A 25,279-nucleotide genomic window follows, 5' to 3' on the forward strand; every position below is an offset into this window, starting at 1 on the left:
AGTAATACTTTTCATGTCCATGCTCATCATGCATTGTCATTACATCCAATCAAAACCCCTAAGGTTGAAGCATCTGATGTAGAATCTGAATTCCGAGATTTAATGCAAATAGAGATTTGAAAATGTTTGTTGTACTAGTAGTACAAAAAGGGGGGGTTGTGGAAGCAGAGAAAGAACTGACAGGAAGGGGATGCAATGCATGACAGTTCGTTAGCAAGAGTTAGGCTAACTGTAACCCTAATAATGCGCGATTTGTAGAAGCGAGGAATGTGTGAGGCGAGTGGGAAAGAACTGTGTGAGAAGTTGTTGCGACCTTGTGTAGATAATATGGAATGTAGACTAAGAGTCTACATTAGTGAGCAAAACAAGATATCAGAATGACCTATGTATAAACAAAATGCAACTGTTGCTCATTATTGTCTGTAACAAAAGGTATAAATGCTTGCTGTAATTGTTTACCTGTTGAGAGACCTGCTTAGCTCTCTCCCTCTGCGCAATTGTGAGAGTTGTTAAAGCATCTGACTTGCTGTACCTAAACAAATAGTGAGAACTCTGTTTTTCTCCGACACTGTTTTTGAAGCTTTTCTGTTGCAAAATTGCCACCCTCAGGTCTGTTACTGAGTGACCAGACATATTCCAAGGGACCATTCAAGGTGAAGTGGTTCATTAACACTTTTGTGGTCAAAGGACAAAAAGTGGGGTTAGTGGGTTACCAATTGCTGTAATAAGCCATAAATCCAATGTGTTTATTAAGACCATGATTTTTAGTGTCTAGCAAGGTTATGAATTTAAGCTCCCACACTTATCTTTTGAAAGTGTTGTGCAGGTTTCCTTTGAGGAGGAGGATTGATAGTGCAGATATATAGTGATCACTTTGGGGAAAGTGTTTACCCACAGGTGATATGGTGTTTTTGTCTTTTATCATTTTCTTGACTGAGTTCATTCAAGAGCATAGTGATTGTCTGGTTTCACCCACACAGTTGTTATTGAGGCATTTAATGCACTGGATGAGGTATACCACATGTTGAGATAGGCATGTGTAGCATCCATGGATCTTGAAAGGGGGATGTTGATCATTGTACCAGTGGAAATGTGTCTGCAGATTTTGCATCTTTTGTTCTGGCAGGGTCTGATTCATTCCCAGAGCACAGCCCATCCTGTGCACTGAGCCTGTGCAAATTGAGATTTTTCAAAGGCTTATAATATGACCATATTTTGGCAGTTTTTAACCGGAACAGCAAAATGTATAGGACTGACATGAAAGCAGCCCTCAGCAAATTTTAGGCACTTGCTCCAAAATGTTCAGGCACTAGCACTTCTCGACAAAACGTAAGATTTATTGTTATAAAAGCAGAAAAACATATTTCCACTGATCTCATTCTTGGAAATAGCTGAACCAAGTTTGCTGGAACTTTGCAAAATTATTTAGCCTGAGGAAGATGATGCCCAGTATGAAAAATTTCAGCCCAAACTGTTGAGGTGTGACTAAGTTATAAGTAGGTCTGTAGGTGTGTCATGATGCAGAAAAAGTCATGGATACTGTGATTTCTCGGTTTGTATGTGACTCCTCTGTCTGTCCATGACTGCCTGTAGGAAGACTCTAGGTGGGTGGGTTACTGGCCAGGTGTGGAGGGGAGGCCCTGGGATTGGGTCACAATACTGCTCAAGTGTGGCCTGACTGCCCCTCTCTTGGTGCTGCAATCCCATGTGCAAAGTCATAATGTTTGGAGTGGGGAGCTGGGCCCAGCCCTGGGGACACAGGAGCTGCCCCTTCTGGGTGAGTGTGGGATGGGCTCCCTTGCCATCCCCAGGCCCAGCAGTTTTGGCTCCCAAACTCCCCTGCCTGGTCCATGTACCCTCCATGCTGACCTGCTGCCAAGCGTCCCCGCCCCCCACCATACGGGCCTGGCACCAGGGAGAGAGATCATGGCCAATTCTGGTCTCTGGTGGAAGCAGTGGGAGGGGAAACGTCTCATCCAGGGAAGGAAATACTGGGACATGCGAAGCCCAGGCCTCTGATGCCAGGGCAGGGCACAGCCCAGAAAGCACAAGGGAGATACTGTACAGCCCCGTGGGCCCCTAGCATCTCTGCTCCCCATGGAAAGCCATGGCATTTGGGCTGCAGCCCTTTTCCCCATTCCTTTCCTGCCTAGGCAGGAGGCTCGGGGAAGTGCTGGAGCCTCTCCTCCAAGCCTGCAGCACTGGGAATCACACAGGGGCTCCACTGTTGGGTGGGGATGTAGGCACCCCAGCCTATTACCTCCTGTGCAGGTGGCAGGTCCCTAGACACAGGGTCACTGACACTTCTGTCTCTGGCCTGGCCATGAGGGAAGGAGTGGCAGCTGCTGAGTCTCTGCTCAGAGCTGGCCAAGGTGGGGCGGTCCTGGGATTCTTGGTTCTCTCCCCTTTGTTGCACCCCTAGGGACAAGGAAGAGGGGGAAGAGGAGTCAGAGAAGAAGGTTGCTGGCCTTGGAGATGTGGTTGAATTTCATTTATCATGGCATTTTTTTATCAAAAATTAGGGAGCAGTCATGGAAAATTTAGTAACCTGTGACTTTTACTAAATTTACCATGATTGTCCCATGATTTTTTATACAAAATACTGTGACAAATCTGCAGCCCTAGTTATAAGAAACTAAAAATATGGTCTTACAATGGCAAGTGTTGGCCAAACTTAACTATAGCCAGTATTATCCGCTTTGCCTATTATATGTGTGATACATGGGCAGAAAGGATTAAACATCCTGCAAAATAAATTACTCAAATTCAACCCTTAAAGACATGTCGGGAGATAATGTTTGTGGTTTTTGTGTATTTACATGTGTATGGGTAGTGGTCAACAATGTAATCAACAATCCCTGTCTATGCTGTATTCTGATAATTCAAAGATAAAAAAAAAAATCCTAGCATTTAAATGAAGTGTAAACACGGGATATCTCTGTAGTCATCTCTCTTTGAAATGTATAGCAAATTGTCGGCGAATGGTGGAAGAACAGGTGATTGTCTTATGTTAATTCATATAGCTAAGCATCAGTGATTAACATAAGGCAGTTTATCTTTGTGAATAATTAATGACGATACTAAGGAAATAAGGGCCTATTGCTCCCCGAGGGACTCCAACTTGTGAAAAAAGACTTGAAATTGTATAAAAGATCCTTGGGTCCTGATCCTTTTTATCTCAGATGAGCTTATGCTTCATCAGGGGAAGTTTGAGTCGCAAGATGAGATCCCAGTTAAGCTGGTACACCCTGGATATGATATTGGACATTGGACTATAACCTATTAACTAAATTCTAAAGGAACTCTTTGCAACTACAAAGCTCACCATCTCAGCTATGTATCAGAAACTCAAGAATTGAACTCGTGTCTGATGTATATTGATCTTTTAACCATACTCTCTCCATTTTCTTTTTTAATAAATGTTAGTTTAGTTAATAAGAATTGGCTGTAGCATGTATTTGGGTAAGATCTGGAATATTCATTAGCCTGGGAGGTAATGTGTCCAATCTTTTGGGATTGGTAGAACCTTATCTTGCGTACGATGAAATAAGATTTTCAGAAGTCTTCATCATATTTGACTTGAGTACGTGGATGGAGGCCTGAGGCTGGGTTACTTCAAGGAAACTGTGTTGTTTGGACTTCTGAGTAACCAGTAAGGTAATAAAGAAGCTGGTTTATGCTGGCTTGGTAAATCTAAGTATTGAATTATCCACTAGCTTTGGGGTTTGTCTGCCCCATTCTTTGCAGTTTACCCTAATTGGGTAACCTCAGCTGGCGCCCACTGGGACCCCGGTCATAATATTTCAATGGGGAAAACTATTGCCCCAATCCTACAAACGTTTAGGGCTTGTCTTCACTGCAGTATTAACTAAAGTTATAATTTAGTTTTGCCCCTAACTCAAATCCCATCCACACACAAAATCCTTTAGCTCTAGTGTGGTGGTGCTTCTAACTCAAGTTGGCTGGCCCATCAGGGGGCATTGGCCATAGCTCAAGGGAGTGCAATTCATCTGCTGCTAACATGACCAGTCTTCAGTGTGGAAAGAGGCTAGTGCTATCTGAGTGCACTAGTCTTCCACTGCCTTCCCACAGTTCCCCTCCATGTGCCCAGAAAGGACAGACAAGTTCTCCCACAATTCACATGGAAAGAATTCATAAACTGGCTAAGCTTACCGCAGCACAAAGAACAGTGGGTCGTGCACTCAGAAGTCTTAGTGCCATACACAAGCGTGTGTAGTGCCCTGTGGACACAGCAGCTTGAATGTTCTTTGCAGTGTGTCCACTCTCACTAGGCTAATTTGAGAGAAATAACTTGAGTGAGCCCTGGAGGGAAGACATAGAATTCAGCACATGCCTAAGGGTAAGTTTTTGCAGAATCAGAGACTGAAGAGCTTTGATTTATCGTATTGTGACAAGTACCTTATTACAGTTGGAGGTAATATCTTCTTATTCCTATAATGTGATTTACCAAGGAGCAGATCTTATGGTAAACTTTTAGGCTGTGATATTGCAATTGGGTCTGCCTAGTAGGGTCATTGCACCTAATTGCAAAGTCTTAATTGAAGTCAGTAGGGCCGTGTGCATGTGCAAGTAGCCCCTATGTGAATCAATTGCAGGATTAGGGCCTTAGTTTGCACTTCTCTATAGTACTTACTATGTTTCACAAACTTAAAAACATTCCTATTTTCTCGTGTATATTGCTATTTACCTTAGAAATGATCCAGTAATCTCCCTCCACATTACCATGACTTCACCAATTTAGCAATTGTATGTCTTCAGCCTATGACAATGGATGATTTTCATTTGTTAAAACAATCTAGCTCAAGTAAAGCTTGCTCATGTTTAATGGTAATGTTAGATTAAAAAAAAAATGCAATGTGCCAGGACTACTATGCATACTTTAGAAAGGCAGAATATTAATAGCCCACCAGATGTGTCTAGACAATTAAATAGCATTTTTAAGATGCCAAAAGTTTTTAATAACCAATCTGAAGAGTCTGTAATGTAAGATTCATTAAAGTTTAATTCTGAGAGGCGATGGAGTCTATGAAATGCTATATAGAATATAAAGTGGGAGTTAGTCAGTTTTCTCATAGGGCAAACATTCACATCTAAAAATATATTTGCAATAAATGTAAATCCATATATTTAAATGTATTGCAAGGTATAATATAAATCCAAATCTGCCCTACAGCCTTTCAATGTTTATAGATTGTTTTTTGTACTATGATATAATTGGCCCTGGGCAATTACCAAATGCCATTGTTTATATGATATTTTGAATACTATAACTTGCACAGCAAGTCAAGTAAAGGCTAGACTTAGTTTACTGTCAGCTCATAGTAAGGGATAGTGCATCTGCACCAGGCAGGAGCAGATCAGTGAAGGAACTGTGACTTAATCACAATTTCCTCCTTGACTCCCCCTTATTTCTGGGGGAAAGCAATCTGCTACTGGCTGTAATGAGTACCACCAAGGTTCTCAACTGTTTACACACTAGTATTCCCTTCCTACCTTGCCAAAATACATCTTCCTACCTCTCCATTTAAGATGGGAAAGGCTCAGCTCCACTGATTGCTGCATTGGGGAGAAGACAAAAGTACAGCCATTCCTCATTCTATTCTTGTCTGGGCACTCCCTTCCTCTAGCTATTAGGGAAGGAGAACAGCCAGTTCTTCAGAGTCTACTCTTTCCTCCACATTCGTGTAGTCATATCATCACCATATCATCAGACAAATAGTTCACACCTGCAGAAATATTTTGGGATGCAGGGGTATGGCTCTAGTTAAAAATTCTCAGGAAGCGACTCCCTCCCAAACACGCTTCTATATATTTTCTTGTGCCATTGGCACTCAAATGACTTCTACATCCCTACACTTCCACAAATCATGATGAAACCCTGGAATTTCATTCAAAAATGTGTCATTAGCAACATTCTAATTTGTAGAGAGGCTAGCTGCTTGAGGGTGTGTAAGGAGGGAAGGCCTCAGTTTCGCTCTGGCTGAAGAAGAACTAATGTGAGCAAATGAGGGACCGTGTTCATCTTTAATCATGCAGGAGTTTATAGAAGCAGTGTGGGCCTATGCAGAATTGTTTGAGGACATACCTGAGGTCAAATCTGCCCTTTCAAGCACATGGACTCTTGCTTTTATGCAAGGGTGGACTGTTCAACATCAGCTGACTTTCTTTTATATTCATGTGTGACCCTAAGAAAACCTTAATGCCAACTGGCAAAGGGGTAACAAGAATATCCTGATTCTGGTATGTGCAGCCTGGTTCACCAAAGAATGTCATGTCCAGTATCAAAAGAAAGCTGGTGTCACACTGGTTATGAATATCATCATAAAATGTATGTGCTCCCATTATGCTAGGTGTTATCTTAGAGTTTGTATCAAGGTGTTAATCCCCAGAAGAGGTGAAACACTGATTTCCTGCCAGACCAGAGATGTTTATCCATCTACCTATTGAAATATAAACTCCGTATTGTCTCATTCGCAATCATCAGTCTGCATTAAGTGCATGTGAATGCGTGTGAAATTTTACAGGAAGAGAAGAACAGCAATGGGAAAAGAGCCTTATCTGGGGGCGCACTTCAAAGGTTTACTGGACTATAACTGGGGATGACAAGGAAAGCACCTAAGAAGTAAACAAACAGTATGCTTACATTCATGAAAATGGGATCACAACAGCCTTAGTTGGAAATGCTGCAGAAGGCTTTCAGTGGAATACAGCTGTTCAAGACAGGTAATTAGCCTATTAAGTTTAGTCTCTAGAAAGTGTGTATTGTTTTATATGTAACCCTTCTATTTCCTTTATCCTTATTCACTATCTCTTAAATCTTGATCTTTGATAATAAATGTATGATTGTTTTCACTATAAATATATCTACATTATAATATTTCACTACAAATACATCCTAAGTTGAATCAATGTGTGTACAGTGTTCCTTGGGGACAGCAAACCTGGTATTACTGTGAGTTTTCAGTGGCTAAGGGCCTGGGCACTACAGGGAAAATGCTTCAAAGGAGCTTGGGGACTGGGGTGCACCTATTGTTAACCTGAAAGGCAACATAAGGGCTGGTGTAGACCAGACCACATTGTCTGGGTGATTAACAGGCTGGTGGTCTTGGGAAGCTAACATCCATTTAAGCACATGCGTGTCTCTTTCTCATTGGGGGTGGGGGAACAAAGTGACTCCCAATCCTGGGCATCCTGAGAACAGTCACATCTTGTTAGTATTCTGTAGTTATTTGTTATTTGTATTGTGGTAATGCCTAGGAACCCCAATCATGGACCATTGTATTAAGTATTGTACATGGAGCCTTGTAGACATTGAACAGTATTCCTATTCTCCCTGCTGTCCCATATGATTTTATGATTCTTATATACAACACATGGCTATTATAGATGCTGATAGTGCTTTTTTTTTCTATTAGCAATGTTTTAGGGCCCAGTCCTGCACCCATTATTCCATGACAAAACTGACCTTGACTTCATTGGAAATGAAGCGCAAATAAAAACTGATTTCTTCTAGTGGAGCCACAATTGCAGGGAAGGTGATATTTTTTAAATTGGGGTGCTTAATATTATTATATGTCAGTAATAACATTTTTATTTTAAAATTACATTCATACTTATACTTTCAGTTTAATATACACATATTGTAAATTATTCACTTTTTTTGTCACTGCACTTAAATTACTAAATTGTAATTTAGTTGCTCATTAGTGAGAGTAATTGTCAATATCTTGCCAAATAGCCTGTGTCCACTAGAAATGGGACTTGCATAAATTAAAAAGGGATATTTTGCTGGTAGTCAATGTACCAGAATAATTTATGCTATAAATAAGCACCATGCTATGGCTAGTAGTGTTTAGGCAGCTGTAAAGTGCCTTTTGTGTAACTAGGAAGCACATTTTTATATAATTAAGAAAATTGATGAGAGTTAAATGTTGAGGGAATGCAGGTGGTATTGGAAGCACACTGTAGCATAATATTATCTGACACCTGGATAATTTTTACATACTACTAATGTATTTTTACTTTCGGTATGGTTTTATAATGAAATTGGCAACTATATTGTAACCTGTTAAATGCTAGAGAAACACATTTCTCAAAAGCAACCAGAGGAAGCTTGTTAGAGCTGGTCAAAAAATGGGAGGAAAAAAAAATCACACTCACACATACACAAATCACAATTTTAAAGTGTTTCCATTTTGCCGGGGTTGAAATAGATTTTTTTTTTCACTTTTTGATTTAAAAAAAAACACAAATGTTTGTGTATGCCTCCTTCCTTCCCCCTCTTTGCCACTGAGTGTAATAAAATTCATGATGCCCAATATTGGGTTTTTTAATTCTGTAGCTTTTCCATAGTTGAGGAAGTTTTGAAAAGTTACAGTCTACAGAGTGGCAAAAGGGAAAATGGGAAATAAAGAAAAATGAAAAGTGAAAAAATCCCATCTCTCTAAATATCATTCACTCTACTGCATTCAGTGACAAAAAGGAAAAAGAGGAAGGCATCTATATTTCAAATATCAAAATATTCAGACTTGAAAAAAAAAAAACAGAATATATCGAAACCCCAAAAGCTTCTTATGAAACCTGTTGATTTAGGGGGAAAAGGCCATTTCTTTAATCAGAAGAAGAAGAATTAAAATTTTTGCATTAGCTGAAACTTGTGTTTAGGCAAGTGTTTGTTTCACACACACTGCTTTCCAGTGAGGGGGGCAGTAGGTCCCAGGTCAATGCTGCTTTTGTGGAGGGAAGACTGGTGCTTAACACCAACCACCAATCAGTTCCTCATCACTGACCCTATTGCTTGCCCGCCTACTGCTTGCCAGCCACATCGTGAGTGGGCCCTTCTTAACTGACTCCGGACTGGGCAAGGCCTCTGTGCAGCCAACCAGCACCGTCGAGGTCTTCGAGATAATCCAAGCTGCAGTGCAGATCAAACAGTTATACACACTGTCGAGGAGTGCCCACTAACCAAATTCAGCAGTGGGGTTCGAGAGCTCCATTTGGCCACTAAGAACACTATTGCTTGGCTTGGCGAGTACGCAAACACTAAATAAATACTGCTCTTTACGAAGTGACATTTGAGCCTCTTAACTGAAACAGACTCGAGCAGGAACCCATACAGATTTCCTGCTGGAGAAGCCAAGATACTGCTTATACAGTCTGCACAGCCGGGCACAAGTTTCCAGGAGAGGATGAGATTTGAGTTTTGCTCTTAGGTTTTTCTACTAACTGGTAATAATATTTTTGTGTAGTTCAGAACTATTATTAATGACCAAGATCTTGTATCCGTATGCTAGGAAAGAGACAACTATCATTTCCTAAATTTTATAAATGGAGTACCTGAGAGAGTGCCCAAGGTCATTCCAGGCAGAGGCGGGAGAAGAAACTAGGTTGCTAATGTGACAGAGCCACGTCTGCTGTATCACACTGCCTTTTAAAATGAATGTGTCAAATCTATATGCTGAAACCCATTGCTGTCACCATTAGACAACACTCTGCTGCTCCCTGAACTAAGAATAAGAACCCAGGTATCCAGGTAAACTTTGGCAGTCATGGGATGTTGGCTGTGTCTCATTCTAATGATTCTCCCTCCTCCGAGAGGATAACTGCCTACTTCTACTATATACTAGTTACTCCTTGAGCTTAAATGAAAGAGGTGAAGCTGAAGGTCCTTGGTACAAAACCATGCAGGGAAAATGGTAACAAGGACTGTTCTAGTTCATATACACAAATTGACAGAATTAAGATTCTACAGACAGGACAGGACATCATTATGCTTAACTTCCCAGTGTTTGATTTTGCAATGTTTTTAGTGTAGATTTTAGTTAGCAAATAAATAAAATAAAGCCTCCTTCCCCTCTCCCTTAAAACTGCAGTTATTGGGTGATACCTGCAAGACAGGTTTCAGAGTAGCAGACGTGTTAGTCTGTATACGCAAAAAGAACAGGAGTACCTGTGACACCTTAGAGACTTGCATCTGAAGAAGTGAGGTTCTTACCCACGAAAGCTTATGCTCCCAGTACTTCTGTTAGTCTCAAAGGTGCCACAGGACCCTCTGTTGCTTCTTAGAGACTAACAAATTTGAGCATAAGCTTTCGTGGGCATCTGATGAAGTGGGCTGTAGTCCACGAACGCTTATGCTCAAATAAATTTGTTAGTCTCTAAGGTGCCACAAGTACTCCTGTTCTACCTGCAAGACATGCAGCTAATGAATTACAGAGCCTTTCCTCTAGAGGTCTCCAGTTGAAAGCTCAGGAGGGATTACTGCTACCCTGGAGATAAACAGAGGACCTCCCACGCTGGAGCTGTGAAGGCTAGTGCCCTTTCACTAGCGTAGCTTTACACTCCTTTTAAAGCTGAAATGCATGGTTACACTCACTCACATTGTTTGCTTATTAAATGTGCATAGGTCCAGGGCCAGCTCCAAGCAACAGCTAAACAAGCAGGTGCTTGGGGCAGCCAGTACCAAGGGGCGGCACTCCAGCCGCTATTGGGGCGGCACGTCCGGGGCTTCGGTGGCAATTCGTGGCGAGTCCCTCTCGGAGCGAAGGACCTGTTCTCAAGGGGTTCCTTCTTTGCTCTGCCACACATTTTTTCCTAAGGGCCAACTCTTTCCTCTACTGGGGGCTGCTTTGCCGGAACGCCTCCTGTTTGGGGCGCAGGGACGGGGAAGGGAGTGAAGCAGCCCGTTCTGGTGAGGCATTCCCAGGAGCCACGTCTGCAGCGCTCTAACCGGGAAGGGCCACAATTTGGCTGTGCAGGGGGGAGGGGACTCTGTATAGAAGGGTTGCACGTTTTCCTTCCCCTTTATGGGCTGATAAACAGCTGGGTGTATAGCGTTGACAGCCCACGACGCCGAGTCCCTGGCGTTCCCCCCTCGCCGTAGTTTTCTTTTCTTTGCAAACCTAACAGCGTGACAGTGCGTAGAAGGAAGAATTCCCTGCAGTAATTCCTAGATTAGCTTCAGTCTCAGGCAGTCACAGCTGGAGCAACTGAGTCCTGCTGCGGTTTAACTAGTCTTCATTCGTTTCGTAACAACCGAAAGTGAAACAGGACTGGGCGGGCTCTGGGGAGAACGTGATTTGCTGTCATTGGTGGCAGCTCTCCGCTGATGCTTTCTCTGCAGACACGTTCCCAAACTCGTGAGTATTTTACAGACTTTAGCAACATTCATCGGGCTTGTGTTTCTTATTTGTTTTCATATGATTATATCTTAATGTATTGAAAGCAGGACTGTGTTCTGCTTAACTTTTAGATGTATCTCAGTAGTTTCCAGTCCTACAGCTGCCTCTGATTGATCCACCAGTGTTTTTTAATCTTGCAGTCACCTTTTCTTATTAAAAAAAATTCTCTCCCTTGCTGCTGTGTGAAAGAATTATGCAAACAGGGAAAATCAACTGTAGTCAGTGGATGTAATTATACAGAAAATAGTGCAAAATACACAAAGTAAACCTTGTGAGAGGGAGAGAATAAAGTTCCAGTTGTCTTAGGAGCTACTTTTAATAATGATAGGTTAAATAGAGACAGAAGTGTGGGGTTTTTTAATTGATGGCATCTCTTTAATTCAGGGTCTTGAAATAGCTTAATGAGAAGGTGTAATTAAACATCAAGATGCATTAACATAGGACTCTACAACCTAGATGAAGTCCCACTGAAGTAATGCTGGGGTATGCTAGCAGATTCCGATGTTAGGACTGTGCTCTTTACTGGCCAATATGCTAGATAGGGCAAATGCATTAGTAGTTCTGCTGTTTAAAGAAATGACTGTTGTATTTTCCATTTAAAGATATCAAGTGGCATGTGTCACCTTTTTTATGCCTGCAAAATTACTTGGATAAAATCCACAAAAGCAAGGAAATTCACCATATTGTGCCCAGGCAGTGTCTTTGGGGGGATCTCTTCTTCTGTGTCCAGCCTGTATACCTAAGCCTGGTTCTTTTAAGATATATTCTAATATGGATTACAATGTCAAATATAGTGGAACATGCTAGTAGTTCCTTGTTATAATAATCTGCTTGTGTTATGTGAATACCTGTCAAATGATCAGCAGTCTCTTTGGCCATTATTTACGTTTCCCTGTATTTACACATGTCCATTTATTTGCCTCATGCAGGACAGGTGTAATAAATACAGAAGTGATCCCTTTTCATTTTGCCCTAAAATAAGGAGACACTCAATATTATAGTGCAATTAGAATTTAATATAAGGAAATATTCTTTGCACAGCAGTAAAGTTGACCCATGGAATTCACTCCCTTGAGCAGTTGTTGAGACAAATGTTTTGGCTAGATTTTAAAATAGTTGGGGCAATTTATAGGACTATTAATGACATTTTAACTATGCAAACTAAAATAATAAATGGAAGCAAATCTCATGCTTTGTGGTATAAACTGATAGAAAATCCCATCTGAATCCCAACAAGCTATGATCTACACTGTGAAACTGACGAGTTGCATTCTGAAGTTCACTAGCATTGCTCTGAAGTATTGGACATAAAATGCTCTGACTTGGTGTAGCAGTATATTGTAAATACCTTTGCCTCTGAGATGTGTCCTCCCTCTTCAATTGACAGCTGGCTTTGTGAGAAGATACGCAAGTAAATCTTGAAGCTGTACAGCAATTAATTTTATGCCAAACTTTAGAACCCTGCCACCACAACGTCTTAAACAGTTATAAGCCTTCAATTTGTTCTGTAAGTGTTGACCGCTTCCCTCTACTATATGGTATGGAAAACGAAACCATGGAAAAGGAAGTAGGAGCTGTGCTGAACAGAAGCCTGGCTACGCTGCAACATTTTCTTTTTCTCAATTTCAGCTATCTCTAGTGCTTCTATGCTTATAATTATGGAGCTTAGCTTCATGCAGCCTGGGTATTGTGGCAGGGCAGAAGGGGAGCCAAGGAAAAGCTGCCTCCCTCCCCCCACTCTCCCACATGGGATATTGTCCTGTTGAACTTAGGGTTGCCAACTGTCTAATTATAAAAAACCAAACACCATTGCCCTGCCCCGCCCCTTCCAAGGCCCCACTGTGCTCACTCCGTCCCCCCCTCAGTTGCTCGCTCTCCCCTACCCTCCCTCACTTTCACTGGGCTGGGGCAGGGGGTTGGGGTGCGGGAAGGGGTGTGGGCTCTGGGGTGGGAGGTGGGGCCAAGGGGTTTGGAGTGTGGGAGAGGGCTCTGGGCTGAGCCTGGGTCAAGGGTTTGTGATGTAGGAGGGGTTGCGGGGTGCAAGCTCTGGCAGGGAGTTTGGGTGCTGAAGGATACTCAGGACTGGGGCAGGGGGTAGGGGTGCAGGTGGGAGTGAGGGCTCTGCGGGGGAGTTTGGGTGCAGGAGGGGATGAGAGCTCTGGGAGGGAGTTTGAATGCAGGAGAGGGCTCCAGGCTGGCGTAGGGGGTTGGAGTGCAGAAGAGGGTGTGGAGTGCAGGCTCCAGTTGGGAGGTGCTTACCTTGGGTGGCTTGCGGTCAGTGGCGCAGCGGGGCTAAGGCAGATTCCCTGCCTCACACTGCTCCCAGAAATGGCTGGCATGTCCCTGCGGCCCCTGGGGGGGGGGGGGGGGGCAGGGAGCTTTGCGTGCTGCCCGCGTCCACATGCACCGCCCCTGCAGCTCCCATTTGTCGCAGTTCCCGGCCAATGGGAGTTGCGGAGTCGGAGCTGAGGGGGAGGCAGAGTGCAGAGCCACCTGCCTCCCTCTCCTCCTCCAGGGGCTGCAAGCCACTTTCGGGAGTGGCGCGAGGCCAGGGCAGGCAGGGAGCCTGCCTTAGCCCCGCTGTGCTGCCGGAGTGTCAGCACCTAAAATCTCCCGGTTTGGCTTCAGTAGCCTCTGGGAGATAGGATAAGAAATCAGGAGGGGTGGCAACGCTAGTTGAACTTGTGTTGCAAAATGCGTCTAAATTACTGCTTCTCAGAGACACTATGTAGGGAATATGGGTGTTTAGATTTCAGGGGGGCAATAGTTGGCAAAGCAGAACCAGGGTTGCCAACTCTTGTGATTTTGGCTGGGGCCAGAGCCAATCTAGTAGTGATGTGAGAAGCTCCAGCCATCCAATGAATTTCAACTCTGCCTTGGGGAAACCCCCTCTGATGGGCTCCTTTCCCCACTGCCCTGCCTCAGGGCGATGAGTGGTTCTGTAGGCACCACCATTTTCACAGAAGGATAGGGGAGAAAAACAGGGAGCATAAAAAGCCCAACAGCTCAGAATGGCACTGCTCCCCCTGCCCATCTTCTTTTGTGATCAATGGGGCAGTTCCGCTGCTTCTCAACTCTCCCTCCCTTGCAACACCAGACCTGGGAAGGGACAGAAGGGGGAGAAGAGGGACCCCACTGCAGCTCACCCCAGGCCTGGGAGAGTGGGAAGAAGCTTCCTAGGAGCTGCGGGAGGAGCAGGGATGAGTCAGCAAGGCAGAAGTGGGGGTGAGAACTCCTGCAACAGGGACCAAATGCTGAATACTTTTGGGAGCGTTGGCAATGCTAATTGTCATATACACACAATGGGGATGGGCAGGAAGAGGTCAAAAATCAAGACAGATCAAAATACATTAAAAATAATCTCATTTGGGTGGGTGGGTGGGGGTCTTGCTCGTGGTTGTTTAATGTTTGAGGCTGGCAATACTGGGATTGTGCCCGTTTGTTTACTCTGTAAAATAATGAACGTATTATTTGTTTATTTAAAAAAAAAAGATTCTGCTCTTGTGAATTTCAGAAGACTGCATGCTTACAAAAATAGATCAGACATGCATCAGCTGAGGGCAAAAAGAGGCTTAATTTAACAACGAATAAAATTCTGATGCAGTGTCTACAGAGACCAAGGACAATGTCATTGCAAATTATAATAATACAAAAGAAGGAAAATAATGTCACACTAACTTATACTAACAAGGATATGTTAGTGTGCAGAGCTAAATATATATATATTTATATATGGTTGGGCAGTTCTGCTTCTTGCTTTTCTATCCAGTGATATATTTGGTTAGTCTCTGTTAACTGAGCCATAGTTTCTCCACTTGGTATGATGACTCCATCTATAAGAATCATAATTTTTCCTGCTAGACATAATGAGTCTTATTTAAAACTCATCAGAGTTGGACCCAGGCCCTGTGGCTGCCTTCCTAATTTCTCGCACAAGCCAACTGACTTTAGGAGATTTCAGAGAATGAAAGCATATGCTCCGCCATAACAAATGAAACCATTCACTGATGTCAAAAACTGATGCAGTAAGCCTTAGCTAGAATTGATAAGAATACGGAAATGATGATTTCAAAAATTTCAGCAGCAGATTTGAGAATTACTGATTTGAAAAATACAATTGAGAAATATTAATGTGTTATAATGAATGGTTTGTGTGACTAATAACATCTCTTAGGCCAATATCCTCCACATTGTGTTTTCAAACATTCAGAAAGCCCCTCTTGTTAAGACCTCTAACTCCAGGGCCATTGCCTCCTTACTATTTCAGCCCCGCTGGCAGCAGAATGAAAGTTTGTAGGCAGCCATTCTGTGTTAGTTGTTATGCTTTAGCACAGGCAAGCATTTGTCATTCGAAAACACTTTCCCACTTTATGAGATATTATCTCCCCCATCCAACCGCCTATCAGAAATATTAACAAAAACAAACTTAAAGATACTCTGTAGCAGTGCCTACAAAGCAACAATTACACTGACTGGCTTACAAAAGCTGTTTTTGCTAACGCTGTCTTTGCTGTAAAAGCATGCTACTCCAAATTGCCCTTACTAAAAATGACAAATATTAGTGTAAAACACAGGGGAAAACTTTTTTATCACTATAAATTACTTCTATAAACAGGTGCCAAACCTCGACACTAACGGAAATGGGAACGGAGAGTGGGACATAAGCCCAAAATGGGGCGTGAAAACCTGTCAAAAAATATATGGTGATGAATACTATAAAGGTATATGTGACGTTCCTCTGATGTTATCTGGACTGGTGATCTGCTAGGTCATAGAATCATAGAATATCAGGGTTGGAAGGGACCTCAGGAGGTCATCTAGTCCAACCCCCTGCTCAAAGCAGGACCAATTCTCAACTAAATCATCCCAGCCAGGGCTTTGTCAAGCCGGGCCTTAAAAACCTCCAAGGAAGGAGATTCCACCACCTCCCTAGGTAAAGCATTCCAGTGCTTCACCACCCTCCTAGTGAAATAGTGTTTCCTAATATCCAACCTAGACCTCCCCCACTGCAACTTGAGACCATTGCTCCTTGTTCTGTCATCTGCCACCACTGACAACAGCCGAGCTCCATCCTCTTTGGAACCCCCCGTCAGGTAGTTGAAAACAGCTATCAAATCCCCCCTCATTCTTCTCTTCTGGAGACTAAACAATCCCAGTTCCCTCAGCCTCTCCTCATAAGTCATGTGCTCCCGATCCCTAATCATTTTTGTTGCCCTCCGCTGGACTCTTTCCAATTTTTCCACATCCTTCTTGTAGTGTGGGGCCCAAAACTGGACACAGTACTCCATATGAGGCCTCACCAATGTCGCATAAAGGGGAACGATCACGTCCCTCGATCTGCTGGCAATGCCCCTACTCATACAGCCCAAAATGCCATTAGCCTTCTTGGCAACAAGAGCACACTGTTGACTCATATCCAGCTTCTCGTCCACTGTGACCCCTAGGTCCTTTTCTGCAGAACTGCTACCTAGCCATTCGGTCCTTAGTCTGTAGCAGTGCATAGGATTCTTCCGTCCTAAGTGCAGGACTCTGCACTTGTCCTTGTTGAACCTCATCAGGTTTCTTTTGGCCCAATCCTCCAATTTGTCTAGGTCCCTCTGTATCTGATCCCTACCCTCCAGCGTATCTACCACGCCTCCCAGTTTAGTGTCATCTGCAAACTTGCTGAGAGTGCAGTCCACACTATCCTCCAAATCATTAATAAAGATATTAAACAAAACCGGCCCCAGGACTGACCCTTGGGGCACTCCGCTTGAAACCGGCTGCCAACTAGACATGGAGCCATTGATCACTACCTGTTGAGCCCAACAATCTAGCCAGCTTTCTATCCACCTTACAGTCCATTCATCCAGCTCATACTTCTTTAACTTGGCGGCAAGAATACTGTGGGAGACCGTATCAAAAGCTTTGCTAAAGTCAAGGAATAACACATCCACTGCTTTCCCCTCATCCACAGAGCCAGTTATCTCCTCATAGAAGGCAATTAGGTTAGTCAGGCACGACTTCCCCTTGGTGAATCCATGCTGACTGTTGCTGATCACTTTCCTCTCCTCTAAGTGTTTCATAATTGATTCCTTGAGGACCTGCTCCATGATTTTTCCAGGGACTGAGGTGAGGCTGACTGGCCTGTAGTTCCCCTTCTTCCCTTTTTAAAAGATGGGCACTACATTAGCCTTTTTCCAGTCATCCGGGACCTCCCCCGATCGCCATGAGTTTTCAAAGATGATGGTCAATGGCTCCGCAATCACATCCGCCAACTCCTTTAGCACCCTTGGATGCAGCGCATCCGGCCCCATGGATTTGTGCTCATCCAGTTTTTCTAAATAGTCCCGAACCACTTCTTTCTCCATGGAGGGCTGGTCACCTCCTCCCCATACTGTGCTGCACAGTCCAGCAGTCTGGGAGCTGACCTTGTTTGTGAAGACAGAGGCAAAAAAAAGTACATTAGCTTTTTCCACATCCTCTGTCACTAGGTTGCCTCCCTCATTCAGTAAGGGGCCCACACTTTCCTTGACTTCCTTCTTGTTGCTAACATACCTGAAGAAACCCTTCTTGTTACTCTTAACATCTCTTGCTAGCTGCAACTCCAAGTGCGATTTGGCCTTCCTGATTTCACTCTTGCATGCCTGAGCGATATTTTTATACTCCTCCCGGTCATTTGTCCAATCTTCCACTTCTTGTAAGCTTCTTTTTTGCGTTTAAGGTCAGCAAGGATTTCACTGTTTAGCCAAGCTAGTCGCCTGCCATATTTACTATTCTTTCTACACGTCGGAATGGTTTGTTCCTGCACCCACAACAAGGATTCTTTAAAATACAGCCAGCTCTCCTGGACCCCTTTGCCCTTTCATGTTATTCTCCCAGGATCCTGCCCATCTGTTCCCTGAGGGAGTCAAAGTCTGTTTTTCTGAAGTCCAGGGTCCGTATTCTGCTGCTCTCCTTTCTTCCTTGTGTCAGGATCCTGAACTCGAACATCTCATGGTCACTGCCTCCCAGGTTCCCATCCACTTTTGCTTCCCCTACTAATTCTTCCCTGTTTGTGAGCAGCAGGTCAAGAAAAGCTCTGCCCCTAGTTGGTTCCTCCAGCACTTGCACCAGGAAATTGTCCCCTACACTTTCCAAAAACTTCCTGGATTTTCTGTGCACCACTGTATTGCTCTCCCAGCAGATATCAGGGTGATTAAAGTCTCCCATGAGAACCAGGGCCTGCGATCTAGCAACTTCTGTTAGTTGCTGGAAGAACTCCTCGTCCACCTCATCCCCCTGGTCTGGTGGTCTGTAGCAGACTCCGACCATGACATCACCCTTGTTGCTCACACTTCTCAACTTTATCCAGAGACTCTCAGGTTTTTCTGCAGTTTCATACTGGAGCTCTGAGCAGTCATACTCCTCTCTTTCATACAATGCAACTCCCCCACCTTTTCTGCCCTGCCTGTCCTTCCTGAACAGTTTATATCCATCCATGACAGTACTCCAATCATGTGAGTTATCCCATCAATCTCTGTTATTCCAATCGCATCCTAGTTCCCTGACTGTGCCAGGACTTCCAGTTCTCCCTGCTTGTTTCCCAGGCTTCTTGCATTTGTGTATAGGCACTTAAGATAACTCACCGATCGTCCCTCTTTCTCAGTATGAGACAGGAGTCCTCCCCTCTTGCGCTCTCCTGCTCTTGCCTCCTCCCAGGATCCCATTTTCCCACTTACCTCAGGGCTTTGGTCACTCCAGTCCTCCACTCTGGGAGCCAGCCTTACCCTGCTCTGCTGTGAGAACCTCCTGGGCTGTTCACGCACAGCCTCTGGCATGTAAGCTGCTCCCAGCTATGTGAGTGAGCACTTTTGGCCAGCCGCTATTTGGATTGTGCAACTGAATGACTCTAACCAATATCTCCGGTCCCAGACACAACCCTAGGAACCTCTGTCTTGCAGTGTCCAGTTGGGTTCAATATTTAGGGGTTCAGAACCATCTAGAACCAGCTTGAGACCCCACCGAGAAATCTGGGAAAGCTAGCCACCACCCCAGCTGTCTCTAAGAGGCAATACTTCCCCACTCACAAGCACTAAATCTATGTATAACAAAAGTAAACTTATTAAAAGGCGAGGGTGCGGCACGTTAACTTGGGGAAACTCTAGCACAACATTCATAAGTAAGCAAAAAATAAGTAAACACCCACCCCACAGTATCTTGGGCAGTCATCCTTTGCCTCAGTTTCTGACTTTGCTAGGTGAAAGTCTGCTGGATGAAAGTCCCTTTAACATACCGCTCCTCCATTTCCCCTCCACTGCAACTCACTTACGGTTGGTTGTCCAAGGTCAGCGAAGTCCCAGAATGCCTCCGTCACTGCTTGCTGCTATCACCTCTGCTGCTGCTCACTGCCTCTGCTGCTGTTGCTGCCCCCTGGCATCACTGGCCCCTCTGCCACTGCCTGCTAGTGATGCTGCTGCTTCTCTTGCTGCTTGCTGCTACTGCCTCTACCACAGTTGCTGCCCGCTAGTCTCACTGCTGTCTCTGCTTGCTGTTGTCTTTAGCTGTGATGCCATGTGCTGAAGCTCCACCACTTAGCCCCGTTCTTAGTGATTCCAGGTCTTTGTGATTTGCCTGCTAGTGGGGAACCTCAGTGTTTCTTCCTCTACATTGCTTTTCACCATGACACCATCCCCAAACCAGCTCTAAGGCTCAGCCTCCTAGGCTAGCTCATTAGTGATCTCAGTTCTAGTGGTCACTGAGAAGAAATAAGGCCTCTCAATTGAGTCAGATCAGCTCTGTCTTTAAACACTGGACGAGGAGAATCAAATAGCATCTAGAACTCCTTTAGCAGAGTCTACAGCACCAGGTAGGAACACCTTTCCCCACCCACTCTCTTTCACTTGGATTTGGCATCACTTCCACCCCTGCCCCCAGTCACTTGGTGAGTGAGGTTAACATTAGTTGGACCCCACCCCATTAGGGCATATTAAATTCAGTTCAGCTGCCCCTTTATTCATACAGTAAGGATAACATTTCAGTATCCCTTCATCCAACACTAAGGTGAATTTTAACCCCAAACCAGCCAAAATTGATCACTTCAGCAAAGTAGGACTGCCTGCTGATCATCTAGGCAAAGTACATGTGTCTGTGCAAATATGGTCTGGTCTGGAGGTCTTTTCCCCCAGTTCACCAATAGATGGCGGAGCCCATTCAGACTGTAGCTTACACTACATTTAAGCCATCTGCTGAAGTTTCAGTCTTCTGGTCATTAAGTAAAGCGCCAATGTAAAATTGGGGATGAGAGGATAAAGCTTAAGTATTTTTTTTATTAAGAAGTTGGTGAAAAGCAGCAATATTTGGAAGTCAGTCATTTGGCAGCAGGAAAGGTACTGTATAATTAAACTGTCACCCTGGCTGATAGGTTATTATCAGCAGGTAATAATAAGGTGTGTGTGTCATTGCAAATCATTGTATGGTATGTCATGGTACAACAGATGAGGTATGTTTTCAATGGCAGTATAGGGTGATCACTTAGAGATTATCATTATGGGCTTTATAAATCACAATCAACAGTGTAATAGTTTAACAGCTATCTGTAGTGGCAGTGCTGGAAAATTGTTTAGCAATGATTGGCTGATTTTTTTCCAATGAAGAATGATTTTAAAAGACTGCATTGTAAAAATACCTGTAAATGACAAAGTTGGCTTATACATTTAACAATTTTAATTCTTTATTTTCTGTAGAAAGATGCTTAAATAAAAAGAACAACCTTGGATTGGTGTTTACCATTTAAAATCATTTTTAGGCATTATAATATATTTGAAGTGAGTGGTGGTTGCAGTTCATTTTTGAGCATCATAAACAACAACAAATGGCACTAATTTCCCCCTTGCTGCAGTCTCAGCAGAGAGACCAAGAACTGAGTAAGCATGGTAATTCTCTCCCATATGGGTTTCACTTGCAGTAGGGTGGAGGCACATTCGTGGGGGCAGAGTGAGGAAGATTGTATAGCTGCTGCCCATTCTCTGACTGCTAGAGAAAGAACTTCAGTCTGTGGTGCTGTTAAGCCAACGTTTTCAACAAACTATGCATTTGCAAAATGATGATATAGGTGAAGAGTTTGTAGGTGTTTCTGAAAGCAACACACCAGTGGAAGAGTAGTTTTGGGCGCGGGAATAATGACAACGTCTCAGGCCCTTGTTTTGTACATCTGCTTGTACATCTGTTTTGTATCTCAAATAATGTCACACTAATTGGCCTATTCTTTATTTAACGTAATGAGAAACTGAGCATGAGCTCAGTGATCTGGTAACTTCTTCAAGCTGCAGAACTTGGCCATGTCTCTCCCTTAGAAGCCACAATAATTATTAATCTCTTTCTGGAAGGAGCAATAGGAGTCAAGGATCTTCTCTTCCCCTCCCCCCGCTCGGAAAGAGGTTGCAAGAGCTGGGAATTCTTGTTCCCTAGGAATCTGAAGGCTGCACCTGATGCTATTCACCAGACCTCAGCCTGCTTGGATAGGCGTTTAAAAAAAGAAATAAATCAAAGTTAAAGAATCTGTTGAGAAGAAAGAGGTAACCATTAAAATGGCAGTCCAGTGGTTTGAGCAAAAAAGGAGGCCAAAAGAAGTGCTGCTAAGCTAAAAATTTGGCCTGTGATGAGCTATATAACTGTCTGGGAGGGAGAAAAGACCAACTACAAACTTGCTAAGGCAAGAGCGAAAATGATGAAGGGTGTGAATGAGTTTTCTCATATTAGAAATGAACATAGAATATTGTAAATGACTAGTGACTCAACCAAGTCTGGAGTGATTATTTGAACGAGTGAAGAGAATCCAAAGGAGGAATTAAAAACATATAAAATGAATTGGGGCATGATAGATTGCATACAGAAAGAAGAGGCTGTAGAGACACTTAGGAAAACAGAAAAGGAGAAAGCACCTGGGCATGATGAAGTACCGATGGATTTGTTGAAGTCATTGGGAAAGGAAGGTGTCAAGTATTTTACAAGTCTCTTCAGTGATATTCTTAAGAAAGAAGATGCCAGATGAATGGCATAAAAGCTTTGTGGTGACTATTTTTAAACCTAAAGAAGATATTACACGGTGTGCTCATTATCACCCAATTAAGCTGACAACAAACACTATGAAAGCATAGGTTTCAGAGTAGCAGCCGTGTTAGTCTGTATCCGCAAAAAGAAGAACAGGAGTACTTGTGGCACCTTAGAGACTAACAAATTTATTAGAGCATAAGCTTTCGTGGACTACAGCCCACTATATGCATCCGAAGAAGTGGGCTGTAGTCCACGAAAGCTTATGCTCTAATAAATTTGTTAGTCTCTAAGGTGCCACAAGTACTCCTGTTCTTCTTTTTATGAAAGCATAGGAGAAGATTACTGAAAAGTGTCTGCATGGAACTATTGAAATTTGGAAGGGTCAGTACGGATTTAGGCTGGGAATAGTACATTTGATGCTATATTTGGTCTATGAATCCTCATGGAGAAGTTCAGAGAAAAGACGCTGCAACTGAGTATGGTATTGTGGACTTGGAGAAGGTGTACAATCACACACACCAACAGAAGTAGTTTGGTAGAGTTTTGTGATGGAGGTGTGTGCCAGAAGCATTTGTCCATCTTGTCCGGGATATGTATAATGGAGTGAAATTCCATGCAGTCAAATTTCAAATCCTTTGTCAGAAATATAGGCTGCTACAGCTTTTCAGTGAAATCACTGTAAGAATTTAAAATTAGCCAAACAATGCATTTTCCCCTAATTTTGTTCTTGGAAATGCTTGAACCATTTTTGATGGAACTGTTGGGATTTTGTGGTTCCCAATGAGTCAGATGCTGGGCAGAATCAAGGGTCTTTGATTCAACTTGATTTGATTCAATTCAACAAGGCTTTATTCAGTGTGCACAAAGGGAGAGCCCCAGTACAAAAATCAGCCAGAGCCTCTCCAGCAAGGAGCCCCTCCCATCGTTATTTTATAGCACATGGCAGTTACGTAACAAGTTACATAACACAAACCTCTAACCAATCATATGTAACCTTTCCATATATAGATTTGTTCATCATATGCTTATACTTCTCCACTCCACATGTTGAGCTCACCCCACTTCCCTTGGGCTTTTCTAGAATGTTCCTAGGGTGGTGAGCCACAGCATGCTTCTTTATGCATAAGTACTTTGTAAATCATATTTTTGTTTAAAATGAACACAAGCATACCCTTTAGAACTTTAGAAAAAAGTCAGCCAGCCTGAGGCAGTCACTTAGCATGGAAATTTTCAGTCCAAATGGTTAAAATTTGGACAAGTTATAAGCAATGGACAACAGGATCTTACAATAGAAAGGGTTAGGCAACTTTAACTATAGCCATCACTTTCTTTGGGCCTGCTTCCATTGAATTCAATGGCAAAAGCCCATTGGGGACCCAATAGTATTCCCTTCAAACCAAAGAGTAGCACTGGTAAAGTGCTTTAATCAGTATTTTGGTAAGTGATATAATGGAATTATATAGTAATTTGTTTGCTAGATTTGTAACTATTTATATTGAAAATAAAATAAAAGTATTATATAAATATTTATTTTACAGAAAGCTTTAGGTCTCAGAGTATTGGGTACTTTGCTTTTGTAGATATTATGGTTAAGAAAGATTTATTAAGACATTGGATTATTTGTTTTTGGTTGTAACATATCTAGCCAACAGAAAAAGTTCTTCTCAAAAAGTACATGGGAAAACTATGCTATCTGGCCTCAGGCCATAGAAAGAAAGTGATGAATTACTGGACTGGGCCGTTCTGCCCTTGTGGTAGATTGGGCAAACTTCCCCAACTAATTGGCACTGCCTCACTGCAGGGATGCTTGTTAGGCTTGCTGTCAGTGGGTTGGGGGCCTTTCCCATCACACCCTATTAGCACCAGTTTTGTCTTTGTGATTAAGCCTAACCATAAAAAACAGCTGGTACAAGTTAAAGGGACTCTCTCAGGCAGAGCTGTAACTAAGCATTTTAGCGCTAGGGCAAGTAAGCTTATTTGTGCCCCCTACCAATTTTTTCATCATTTTTCTGTGCCGCATTCAGAAATGACACATAACTGTTGCTAGTGTGTGGGGGGGAGTGCACAATTTAAAGGTTGAGGTGGGTCATGTGACTGCCCCATAGAGGTTTTCAAACTGTTGGGCATGCCCCCTTAGGGGGGGAGCGGCCCTGCGCAGTGGGACTTTGGAAGGGAGCGCCGCTTCCATCCCCTGACTCACCTCAGTGACCCAATGTGCCCCCCCCCCCCACATACACACGTCATCTCTGTCCCTGTTTTTCCATCCCTGTGACTTTGCACCCTGGGTAGCTGCCTTGCCCGCTCCATTGTGGTTACAGTTCTGGTCTCAGGTGAAATGTTTTCCATATTTTACTTTTTGTAAATGGACTTTTACAGAATTTAATTAGAAATATTTCATAAATGTTGTTTAAATTAAATGGCAACAGATTTTTTTAAACAAATAAACATTCTCCCAAACACTTGTGCAAGTGCACCAGAACCCAAGAGTACAAAAACCAAAAGCTGACTCTAAACAGAAATAAAATTTACTAGTTTACTTTCATTGTTTTAGCTGAGACAAATGTAATATAAAAGGGAATGGACTGTTAAGAGGAGATACTGGCTGGGCAGCTGTCATATTGCCACCCCACTACCAGGGGCGGCTCCAGGCACCAGCGCACCAAGCGCGTGCCTGGGGCGACAAGCCGCGCGGGGGCGGCCTGCCGGTCGCTGTGAGGGCGGCAGTCAGGCGGCCTTCGGTGGCGTGCCTGCGGGAGGTCCGCCGGTCCAGTGGCTTTGGCAGCAATTCGGCGGCGGGGACGCCGATGGCGCGACATCGGTGGACCTCCCGCAGGCACGCCGCCGAATCCGTGTTACCAACGGACCTCCCGCAGGCACGCCGCCGAAGGCCGCCTGACCGCTATGCTTGGGGCGGCAAAATACATAGAGCTACCCCTGTCCATTACAGAAGCACTGCTTAAATAAAGCTGGTGGAAAAAATGATGGGTAGCTTCTTAAGAACTAACTGGCCTTCCTGCCACGTTATGATAATTACTTAATTTACTTTGTTGTTAGCTTCTTTCATA

General features: G+C 43.5%; 1 protein-coding gene across 2 annotated transcripts in view; it reads left to right on the forward strand.

Moving 5' to 3' along the window:
* The first annotated feature begins 10,566 nt into the window (after positions 1-10,566).
* Positions 10,567-25,279, forward strand: part of IL15 (interleukin 15) — a 74,588-nt gene continuing 59,875 nt past the window's right edge. For both annotated transcript variants that reach the window (XR_006174427.2, XM_005284314.4), the window contains exon 1: positions 10,567-11,159. The gene's annotated coding sequence lies outside the window, so the exon portion shown is untranslated. The remainder of the gene's footprint in view (positions 11,160-25,279) is intronic.

The sequence above is a fragment of the Chrysemys picta genome, chromosome 5 (genome assembly GCF_011386835.1).
Source record: "Chrysemys picta bellii isolate R12L10 chromosome 5, ASM1138683v2, whole genome shotgun sequence".
NCBI classification, from domain to species: Eukaryota; Metazoa; Chordata; order Testudines; family Emydidae; genus Chrysemys; species Chrysemys picta.